Below are 11,786 nucleotides of genomic sequence, written 5' to 3'. Positions count from 1 at the left end.
ACCCACTGCCCTCCCTGGCACTATCCCTAAGTTTGGGCAACTATTATGCTGCTCTCCATTGAGACTATTATGTAAAAAGGAGTCATGCACTATGTGACATTTCAGGTGGAATTCTTTCAGTCAGCATAATGCCCTTGAGGTACATACAAGCTGTGTGTATCAAAAGTCCACTCCTTCTATTGCTGTGTAGTAGTCTGTGGTATGGATGTGCCATAGTTCCTTTAGCCATACACGTGTTGGTGGACATTTTGGTTTCCAAATTTTGGCTATTACAGATAAAGCTGCAAGGATTCCTTGGTGGCTCAGTGGTGAAGAATCCACCTGCCAATGCAGGAGACACAACAGGTTTGATCCCTGATCTGGGGAGATCTAACATGCTGAGGAGCAACTAAGCCCATGCCCCACAACCACTGAGCCTGTGCCCTAGAGCCCGGGAACCACAACTACTGCGTCTAAGTGCTGCTACTGAGTCCAACTACTGAAGCCCACACGCCCTAGAGCCTGTGCTCCACAATGAGAGAAGCCACAGCAATGAGAAGCCCGTGTATCACAACTAGAGAGTAGTCCCTGCTCTCTGCAACTAGAGAAAAGCCCATGCAGCAACGAAGAGTCGGTACAGTCAAAAATAAATACATGAATATATTTACATAAAAAGGGGCAGTCCCAAGATGGTGGAGGAATAGGACAGGGATACCACTTTCTCCCCCAGAAATCCATCAAAAAATCATGTGAATGTTGAGCAACCTCCACAAAACAACTTCTCAATGCTGGTAGAGGACTCCAGACACCCAGTAAGGCAGCCCAATCTCTTCAACAGTAGATAGAACAAAATATAAAGGACAAAAACAGAGACAAAAGATTTAGGGATGGAGACCCGTCCCGGGGAGGGAGTCGTGAAGGAGGAGAAGTTTCCACACAGTAGGAAACCCTCTCACAGACATGTCTGTGGGGAGTTCTGGAATCTCAGAGGGCAACATAACTGTGAGGAAAAAAAAAAAAAGCCCACAGAATACATGCTTAATCGCAACTGACAGCTTAGAAGTGGCCCAGGTGCTTTCGTCTGCCCCCAGTGAGCGGGGGCTGGGCAGGGAGGTGCAGGCTGCATCATCGGTCCTTAGGGTAAGAACTGGGCCTGAATGCCATGAGGACAATCTGAGGGAACTAATGTGAGATAGCAACCCAAACCGGGAGATCGCTAGAGAGAAAAAAAAAAAAAAAGTTTCCCATGAAAGTCACTTCACGGTGACCCCTGATGGGCTCAAAGAACAAAGGATTGAATGAATACCAAAGGAGAACAAGTCTGCTGCTGTGTAGGACCCTCCCTCCCCAGAGGCAGAATAGCAGGCCTGCAAAAACCAGAACCAGAAAGGAAGAGGCTGCTGCAATCTCGACCTAAGACACCACATCTTCCACCAAAGTGTGAGCAGATTCCCAGTTGCTAACCACATCTTCCTGGGATCCTGAATGGTTGATATCTGCTAGGAGTGTCACAGCCTGAGATCAGCTCCTCAGAGGAGACAAACAGCATGCCTGGGACTGTGCTCTTGCAGCACACCTGGGAAACCAAGCGGCTTGGACAGGGCAGGTGAATAAGATGTGTGGCCCACTTGGGAGGGTGCACTCCACAAGCACCCAGTCGCCTGAGCTGCTCGGAGCTGGGAAGAGCACAAACCATCCAGCCCATCTGGGTCTGTGCCCCTGCGGAGCACCCGAGAACCTGAGTGGCTTAGTCGTGGGAACCGCATGAAATGTAGGGTTCACTTGGGACAGTGCCCTTGCAGAGTACCCTGGAGACTGAGCAATGTAGATTTGAGAAGTACATGCTGCCTTGGGCTGTGGCAAGCCTAGTGTGGTCCATCCACCGCGAGCACTCCCCACACATGCCAGCAGTATTTGTTTGCTGTGTCCCTCCCTTCCCACAACACAAGTGAACAACTGAGCCTAAGTAAGTGGCCACCTTTACCCGCTTGTGTCAGGGCGGAAATTAGACACTGAAGAGATCTGAAAACAGAGATAGCCAAAATAAACAAAGGGGGAATCGCTCTGGAAGTGACAGGTGCACCAGATTAAAACCCTGCATTTAATACAGGAGACTGTGCATTTTAGGGGCACATATAGACCTTGACAACATGTACAAGCCAGAACAAGGGACTATCTGACACTGAACTGACACCACACTGCCCACAACAGCTCAAGAGAAATTCCCATATATATTTTTACTATTATAATTTTTAATTAAAAAATAGTTCTTTATTACTCCTTTAACTTTCATTTTTATACCCTACCATTAGTTTTTTTTTTAAAAAAACTATTTTTTAAAACAAATTCCATATACATCTGTTCTTAATTTTTGTGATTGATTTTGTTTTGTATTTTTTTATATTGTATTTTTGAGAGTCTAACATCAATTCTAGGCTTTTAATCTTTGCTTTTTGATATTTGTTATCAATTTTGTACCTCTAAGAATATGATCTTTAATATCCATTTTCACTTAGGGATTTGATTGCTGGCTAGATTGCTCTCTCTCCGTTTGACTCCCCCCTTTTCTCCTCCTCGTCACCTCTATCTCCCTTCTCCCTCTTCTCTTCTCTATATAACTCCGTGAATCTCTCTGGGTGTTCCTGGCTGTGGAGAACTGTTTCACCAAAAACCTACGGGTTTTATCTTCTATGCTGTATAGATGGAGAAGTCTTGAGCCTACTGTAAGAAAAGGACCAAAAGGCAGAGTCAGACGGCATAATTTCAAAACTTTAGAATATCAGAGAACTCGTGACTCCAGGAAACATTAATAGACAAGAGTTCACCCCAAAAGTCTCCACACCTACACTGAAACCAAGCTCCACTCAAGGGCCAACAAGATCCAGTGCAAAACACACCAAGCTAATTCTCCAGCAAAACAGGAACACAACCCTGAACATTAAAAGATGGGCTGCCCCAAAGCCTTGCCAAACCCATAAACTCAGCACTGGACAGTTTATTGCATTCCAGAGAGATTCGGATCCACCCACCAGAACACAGACACAAGCTCCCCCAACCAGGAAACCTTGAAAAGCCATTAGTCCAACCACACCCACAGGGAGCAGACTCCACAATTAAGAGAAACCACAAACTTCCAGTCTGCAGAAAGGGAACCCCAAACACAGGAATCAAAACAAAATGAAAAGGCACATAAATATTCATCAGGTGAAGGAACATGAAAAAAACCACCAAATCAAAGAGGAGGAGATAGGGAGTCTACCTGAAAAAGAATTCAGAATAATGAGTAAAGATGATCCAAAATCTTGAAAACAATATGAAGTTACAGATAAATAGACTAGAGACAAGGATTGAGAAGATGCAGGAAATGTTTAACAAGGACTAGAAGAATAAAAGAGAATCAGTCAATAATGGATAATGCAATAACTGAGATCAAAAGCACTCTGGATGCAACCAACAGTAGAATAACTGAGGCAGAAGAGATGATAAGTGAGGTAGAAGGTAGAATGCTGAAAATAAATGAAACAGAGAGGAAAAAAGTAAAAAAAAAAAAAAATAAAAGAAATGTGGACTACCTCAGAGACCTCTGGGACAATGTTAAACACCTCAAGATTTGACTCACAGGTGTCCCAGAAGACAAAAAGAAAGGGCATGAGAAAATACTTGAGGAGATGATAGTTGAAAACTTTCCTAATATGGGGAAGGAAATAGTCACCCAAGTCCAAGAAATCCAGAGAGTCCCAAACAGGATAAATACAAGGCAAATCACCCCAAGACACATATTAATCAAACTAACAAAGTTCAGGCACAAAGAGCAAATAGTAAAAGCAGCAAGGGAAAAACAACAAATATCACATGAGGGGATCCCCATAAGGATAACAGCTGATCTTTTAATAGAAACTCTTCAGGCCAGAAAGAAATGGCAGAAAATACTTAAAGTGATGAAAGAGAAAAACCTAAAACCAAGGTTACTCTACTCAGCAAGGATCTCATTCAGTATGAAGGAGAAATCAAAAGCTTTACAGACAAGCAAAAGCTGAGAGAATTCAGCACCACCAAACCAGGTCTTCAACAAATGCTAAAGGATCTTCTCTAGACAGGAAACACAGTAAAGGTTTATAAGGATGAACCCCAAACAACAAAGTAAATGGTAATGGGATCACACTTATCAATAATTACCTTAAATGTAAATGGGTTAAATGCTCCATCCAAAAGACAAAGACTGGCAAAATGGGTACAAAAAAAAAGACCCCTGTCAACAAGAGGCCCACCTCAAACCTAGGGGCACATACAGACTGAAAGTGAAGGTCTGGAAAAAGATATTTCATTCAAATAGGGACCAAAAGAAAGCAGGAGTAGCAATACTCATATCAGATAAAATAGACTTTGAAATAAAGGTCGTTATAAGAGACAAAGAAGGATACTACATAATGATCAAAGAATCAATCCAAGAAGAAGATATAACAATTATAAATATATGTGCACCCAACATAGGAGCACCTCAATACATAAGGCAAATGTTAACAAGTATGAAAGGGGAAATTAACAATAATGCAATAATAGTTGGGGACTTGGGCTTCCGTAGAGGCTCAAATGGTAAAGAGTCTGCCTGCAGTGCAGGAGACCCATGTTTGATCCCTCTGTTGGGAAGATCCCATGGAGAAGGAAATAATAACCCACTCCAGTATCCTTGCCTGAAAACTTCCATGGATGGAGAAGCCTGACAGGCTACAGTCCATGGGGTTGCAAAGAGTCAGACATGGCTGAGCAACTTCACTTCACTTTAATACCCCACTCGCACCTATGGATAGATCAATCAAACAGAAATTAGCAAGGAAACACAAGCTCTAAATGACACAATTAGCTCTAATGACACAATTAGGTGTGTTAGAAGACCTAATTGATACCTGCAGGGCATTTCACCGAAAAACAATGGCATTCACCTTTTTCTCAAGTGCACACAGAACATTTTCCTGGATAGATCACATCCTCGGCCATGAATCTAGCCTTGGTAAATTTTTAAAAAATTTAGATCATTTCAAGCATCTTTTCCGATCATAGTGCAGTAAGATTAGATGTCAACTACAAGAAAAAAACTATTAAAATTACAAACATATGGAGGGTAAAAAACACGCTTCTGAATATCCAACAGATCATGGAAGAACTTAAAAAGGAAATCAAAATATGCATGGAAACAAATGAAAATGAAAACACAACAACCAAAAAAATCTATGGGATTCAGTAAAAAGCAGTGCTAAGAAGGAGGTTCTTAGCAATACAAGTCTACCTCAAGAAACAAGAGAAACATCAAATAAACAACTTAACTTTACACCTAAAGCAACTAGTAAAAGAAGAAGAGAAGAACCCCAAAGTTGGTAGAAGGAAAGAAATCATAAAAATCAGAGAATAAATAAATGGAAAAGAAACGAAGGAGACTATAGCAAAAATCAACAAAACTAAAAGCTGGTTCTTTGAAAAGATAAATAAAATAGACAAAGCACTAGCCAGACTCATCAAGAAAAAAAGAGAGAAGAATCAAATCAATAAAATTAGAAATGAAAATGGAGAAACCACAACAGACAACACAGAAATATGAAAGATCATAAGAGATTGCTATGAACAATTATATGCCTATAAAATGGTCAACTTGGAAGAAATGGACAAATTCTTAGAAAAGTATAACCTTCCAAAACTGAACCAGGAAGAAATAGAAAATATTAACAGACCCATCACAAGCACAGAAATCAAAGCTGTAATCAAAAATCTTCCAACAAACAAAAGCCCAGGACCAGGTGGCTTCCCAGTTGAATTGAACCAAAAATTCAGGGAAGAGCTAACACCTATCTTACTCAAACTCTCCCAGAAAATTGGAAAGAAAGGTAAACTCCCAGACTCATTCTATGAGGCCACCATCACCCTGATAACAAAACCAGACAAAGACAATACAGAAAAAGAAAACTACAGGTCAATATCACTGATGAACATAGATGCAAAATCCTCATGAAAATTCTAGAAAATCGAATCCAACAGCATATTAAAAAAAATCATACATCACCACCAAGTGGAATTTATCCCTGGGATGCAAGGATTCTTCAATATTTGCAAATCAATCAACGTGATACACCATATAAATAAATTGAAAGATAAGAGCCATATGACTATTTCAATAGATGCAGAGAAAGCCTTTGACAAAATGCAACACCCATTTATGACAAAAACTCTCCAGAAGGCAGGCATAGAAGGAATATACCTCAACATAATAAAAGCTATATACAACAAACCCACAGCAAACATTATCCTCAATGGTGAAAAATTGAAAGCACTTCCTCTAAAATCAGGAACATGACAAGGGTGCCCACTCTCACCACTACTATTCAACATAGTTTCAGAAGTCTTGTCCATAGCAATCAGAGAAGAAAAATAAATAAAAGGAATCCAGATTGGAAAAGAAGCAGTAAAGCTCTCACTGTTGGCAGAAGACATGATCCACTATGTAGAAAACCCCAAAGACACCAAGAGAAAATTACTAGAACCAATCATTGAATATAGTAAAGTTGCAGGATATAAAATTAATACACAGAAATCCTTTGCATTCCTATACACTAACAATGAGGAAACAGAAAGAGAAATTAAGGAAACAACCCCATTCACCATTGCAACAAAAAGAATAAAATACTTAGGAATAAATTTACCTAAAGAAACAAAAGACCTATATATATATATATATACATATATATATATATATATAACTATAAAACACTGATGAAAGAAATCAAAGATGGCACAAATAGAGAAATATACCATGTTCGTGGAATGGAAGAATCAATATAGTGAAAAATGAGTATACTACCTAAAGCAATCTATGCGTTCAATGCAATCCCTATCAAGTTACCAACTGCATTTTTCACAGAATGAGACCAAATATTTTCACAATTTGTGTGGAAACACAAAAAACCTCGAATAGCCAAAACAATCTTGAGAAACAAGAACGAAACTGGAGGAATCAACCTACCTGACTTCAGACTATACTACAAAATTACAGTCATTCAGACAGTATGGTACTGGCACAAAGACACAAATATAGATCAATGGAACAAAATAGAAAGCCCAGAGATAAATCTGTGCACCTATGGACATCTTATCTTTGACAAAGGAGGCAAAAACATACAATGGAGAAAAGACAATCTCTTTCACAAATGGTACTGGGAAAATTGGTCAACCACCTGTAAATGAATGAAACTAGAACACTTTCTAACACCATACACAAAAATAAACTCAAAATGGATTAAAGATCTAAATGTAAGACTAGAAATGTAAGACTATAAAACTCTTAGAGGAAAGCATAGGCAGAACACCCTCTGACATAAATCACAGCAAGATCCTCTATGATCCACCTCCCAGAGTAATGGAAATAAAAACAAAAGTAAACTAATGAGACCTAATTAAACTTAAAATATTTTGTGTAACAAAGGAAACTATAAACAAGGTTAAACGGCAGCCTTCAGAATGGGTGAAAATAATAGCAAACGAAACAACTAACAAAGAATTAATCTCCAAAATATATAGGCAGCTCACGCAGCTCAATTACAGAAAAATAAACGACTGACTCAATCAAAAAATGAGCCAAAGAACTAAACAGATATTTCTTCAAAGAAGACATACAGATGGCTAAGAAACACATGAAAAGATGCTCAACATCAGTCATTATCAGAGAAATGCAAATTAAAACCACAATGAGGTACCATCTCATGCTGGCCAGATTGGTTGCCATCAAAAAGGCTACATACAATAAATGCTGGAGAGGATGTGGAGAAAAAGGAACCCTCTTACACTGTTGGTGGGAATACAAACTAGTATAGCCACTATGGAGAATAGTGTGGAGATTCCTTTTACAAACTGGAAATAGAACTGCCATATGACCCACCAATCCCACTGCTGGGCATACACACCGAGGAAACCAGAATGAAAGAGACACATGTATCCCAAAGTTCATTGCAGCACTGCTTACAATAGCTAAGACATGGAAACAACCTGGATGTCCATCTGCAGATGAATAGATAAGGAAGTTGTGGTACATATACACAATGGAATATTACTCAGCTGTAATAAATAACGCATTTGAGTCGGTTCTAATGAGGTGTATGAAACTGGAGCCTATTATACAGAGTGAAGCAAGTCAGAAAGAGAAACACCAATACAGTACATTAATGCATATGTATGGAATTTAGAAAGATGGTAACGATGTCCCTATATGCGAGACAGCAAAAGAGACACAGACATAAAGAACAGACTTTTGGACTATGTGGGAGAAGGCAAGGGTGAGACGATATGAGAGAATAGCATTGAAAATATATATTACCATATGTAAAATAGATGACCAGCGCAAGTTTGATGTATGAAGCAGGGCACTCAAGGCTGGTGCTCTGGGACCATCCAAAGGGATGGGGTGGGGAGGGAGTTGGAAGGAGGTTTCAGAATGTGGGGACACATGTACACCTGTGGCTGATTCATGTCGATGTATGGCGAAAACCGCCACAATAGTGTAAAGTAATTAGCCTCCAATTAAATAAGTTAATTGAAAAAATTCATAATACACAATGAAGGAAAAAATAAAGCTTCAATGAACCACAGTGTACAGGTTTTTCTGTGGATATCAGTTTTCATTTCTCTGGAATGAAGACCCATGGACACCACCAACAGCTGACCCCACCCTGCCTCCACTCTCCAAGCCTCACTTTCCAGCACCCAGCCTTCCCCTTCATCAGCAGACACATAGCTCAAGCTGGAGTGCACAAAGCTGTGGCACACAGTGGCATAGGTCTTAGTCTGCCTTGTCTTCTACAGATTGGCTGCTGTGTTCCCCTCTGATATCCCTATTGCCCAAAGTCCCTGGTGATCTTCCCCACTGTGAGGGGGCTTTCCTCAGTGTGGGGACCCCTCCTCTCCTTCAGCTCCCCACCCCCAGGGATGCTGGTCCCTTCTCTCTTCTTTTTTCCTTGCTTTTATCCTTCCAGATTGTTTGGACATTTTTTTTTTTTGTCCTTTTATGTGTCCGAAGTCCTCTGCTAGCATTCAGTAAGTACTCTGTGAGACCTGTTCCATTTGTAGATGTATTCTTAATGTACTTGTGAAGAGCAATGCATTCTACATTCTCTTATTCCTCCATCCTGACTCTGTGTAGGTATATTCTTGACTTGTTTGTGGGAGAGATGAACTCCATGTCCTCCTACTCCTCCACCATCTTTGAAAGCTCTCAACCACAGAACAGCTTTGAGAAAATGGTAGAAGTTTCCACAGTTGTTTTTTTTTTTTTTTTGACATTTTACTCTGGAGTATGTGACATCAGTGATATTTCCTGTCTTAACAGTGACTCCCATATGAGCCTAGATAAGCCTTTAGGTGTTACTTTCTCACTGAGATGAAACTGTGTGACATCCAAGTGTCATGTGGCAGAGCCAATGATGTGTTGCCATTTATTGAATATGTACAGGGTGCCCATGTGCTTTATTTCATTTAAACCTCACAGTATCCATATAGCAGATTATGCCTACTCCTATTATACAGATGACAAATCTGAAGCTAAGCATTGTTAAGAAGGACAATATCTCATAGCTTGGAGAACCTGCAGAGCTTGGAGATTGAAACGGCAGGCCTTACATAAGACTCCTGGGTGGAACACCTCACTCTTCGATTTAGAAGATCGATGTGACCTGGAAGCTATTCAAATAATAACTAAACTTCAGCATCTATTCTGGTTTCATGCTACACATAATTTCACACTTTTTAAGTCTATCCCTATCCACATTTTCTTTCTCTCTCTTTTACACACACACAAACAGATACCTTCTTATATTAGTGAGCCTATTGGTGCAGGGAATACTGTGGTTTACATCCACTGTACCTCCAAATTATTTCATCTCATATTTCCATGGTCATCCTTTTTATGTTGTGTAATGGCAGTTTGCCTCAGATTATAATCTAGCCCTACTCTCACATGTGCTTGCCTCCAATATCCACAGCTACCAGGGGTAGAGCATTTTCTTTTGTGGGAATACTCACTGTCCTTTTTTGTATTCCACAGACACAGAGTCTACCTAGTTGATTGTGTGGGTTTAATTTGCAGCTTTGTATAAGCTGATGAAAACGTTTTTGGTTTTTAATCCTATTCCTTAGTTGCCCTTTCCCTGGGACTCAGTTGTGGTCTTATCCTCATCTCTGCATGTGGGCTACTCTAAGGAGTCTTCTCTTGAGGCTGCCCTGGAGGACTTGGGTCTGCCCTAGTGAGGACAGAGCCTGGAAATGGTGTTATCTCCTTGGATAATGGGGACCCAGGCAGCACCAGGTGCTCAGAGAAGCCAGCAACCACAGGTAGAAGAGATATGGCTCTATTAGGAGCCTTTTCTATCTCCATCAGCAGACACTCAAAGGGCCATGCTGGCCTGTCCTTCTCTATTGCTCATTGCACCAGGTGCTCAAATGGCAGTCCTCACTAGTCCTTCTCTATAGCTCAGCCACTGGCACCAGTATGCGGGAGAAAGATGCTACAGCGGTGGCTCCATCCCCTGTGTGTGTCTCAGCAATACCACCCTGCTTCTATGGCTGCCTGGTTTACCTCCAAAGGCATTACCTATTGCAGATTTCCTCCCTCCCATCCCCTCAGGACAGCTCTCAGAGTCAACAGCACTCCTCACCCTAGGCTTGCTCTCCACTCCCCATGTTCCCGCTCCTAGCTCCCATGTGCACCTGGACATGCATCTCTGTCTGGGGTATGTAAAGCTATAGCACAGGTTGTCTGTGTGGTTCTCACTCTATTCAAACTGTCACAGATCAGCTGCTTCACCCTCCTCTGACAGTTTCAAATGTTTCCCTTCCACTTCAACCAGTTTCCTCAGATGTGGAAGTTTCTCCTCTGCTTCAGCTCCCCCACCCCTGGGTGCAGGTCTGGTCCTGCTTGCTCTCCTCCTCCTTCTCCCTCCTTTCTTTTGTCCTACCCAGTCATGTGTGGATTTGTATAATCTTTTCCAGTTGTCAACGACTCCTGCCAGTATTCAGCTGGTGTTCTGTGAGAACTGTTGCAACTGTAAATCTATTCTTGTTGCATCTGCAGAGACAGATACATTCCATGCCACCTATTCCTCTGCCATCTTGACTGGGCCCCTGAATGTCCATATAAATTTTAAAATAGGTTAATCTATATCTACAAAACAACCTTCCTGGGATTTTGATTGGAATCACATTAAATCTGTAAAGTGGTTTGGAGAGCATTGCCTCATTTTTGTGGAATCTTCTAACTTGTGACATGATAGGTCTCTCAATTTGTTGGGGTGTTCTTTAGGCTCATGCATCAATATGCTACTATTGTCTTCTTGTGAATCCTGTATATGTTTTATCAATGTATAGATGTTTCATTTTGGGGGGTGATTTTTAAGTGATAATGTGGGTTTAACTTTGGTTTTCACTATCATTTTTAGTGTACAGAAATGCAAATATCTTTAAACCTTGATAAAAATGTTTAAGTCATATATTAAAATTGGCAGTGTATCTCAGATGTACAGAACAGTTTACATCAAGCAGTGTTTTGTGTATCAGAAACATCAATATGGCCAAAATGTTGTCTTTTGTCTTGATATTAATAACAAATTGATATTTATAATATACAGTGTTACTGAGAAGGTACAAACACTGGGGTTATTTTGTTTTAAAATCACCATTTAATAAATAATAGCATAACCCCAAAAGAAACATTCAGAAAAGTTATGAAAATTAGGGGATAAGAAACTTTGGTAGCATTTTTTCACATGTCATAGTCA

This window comes from Giraffa tippelskirchi, chromosome X (genome assembly GCF_054371585.1).
Source record: "Giraffa tippelskirchi isolate mGirTip1 chromosome X, T2T-mGirTip1v1.2.pri, whole genome shotgun sequence".
NCBI classification, from domain to species: domain Eukaryota; kingdom Metazoa; phylum Chordata; class Mammalia; order Artiodactyla; family Giraffidae; genus Giraffa; species Giraffa tippelskirchi.
This window is presented reverse-complemented; position numbering follows the sequence as displayed.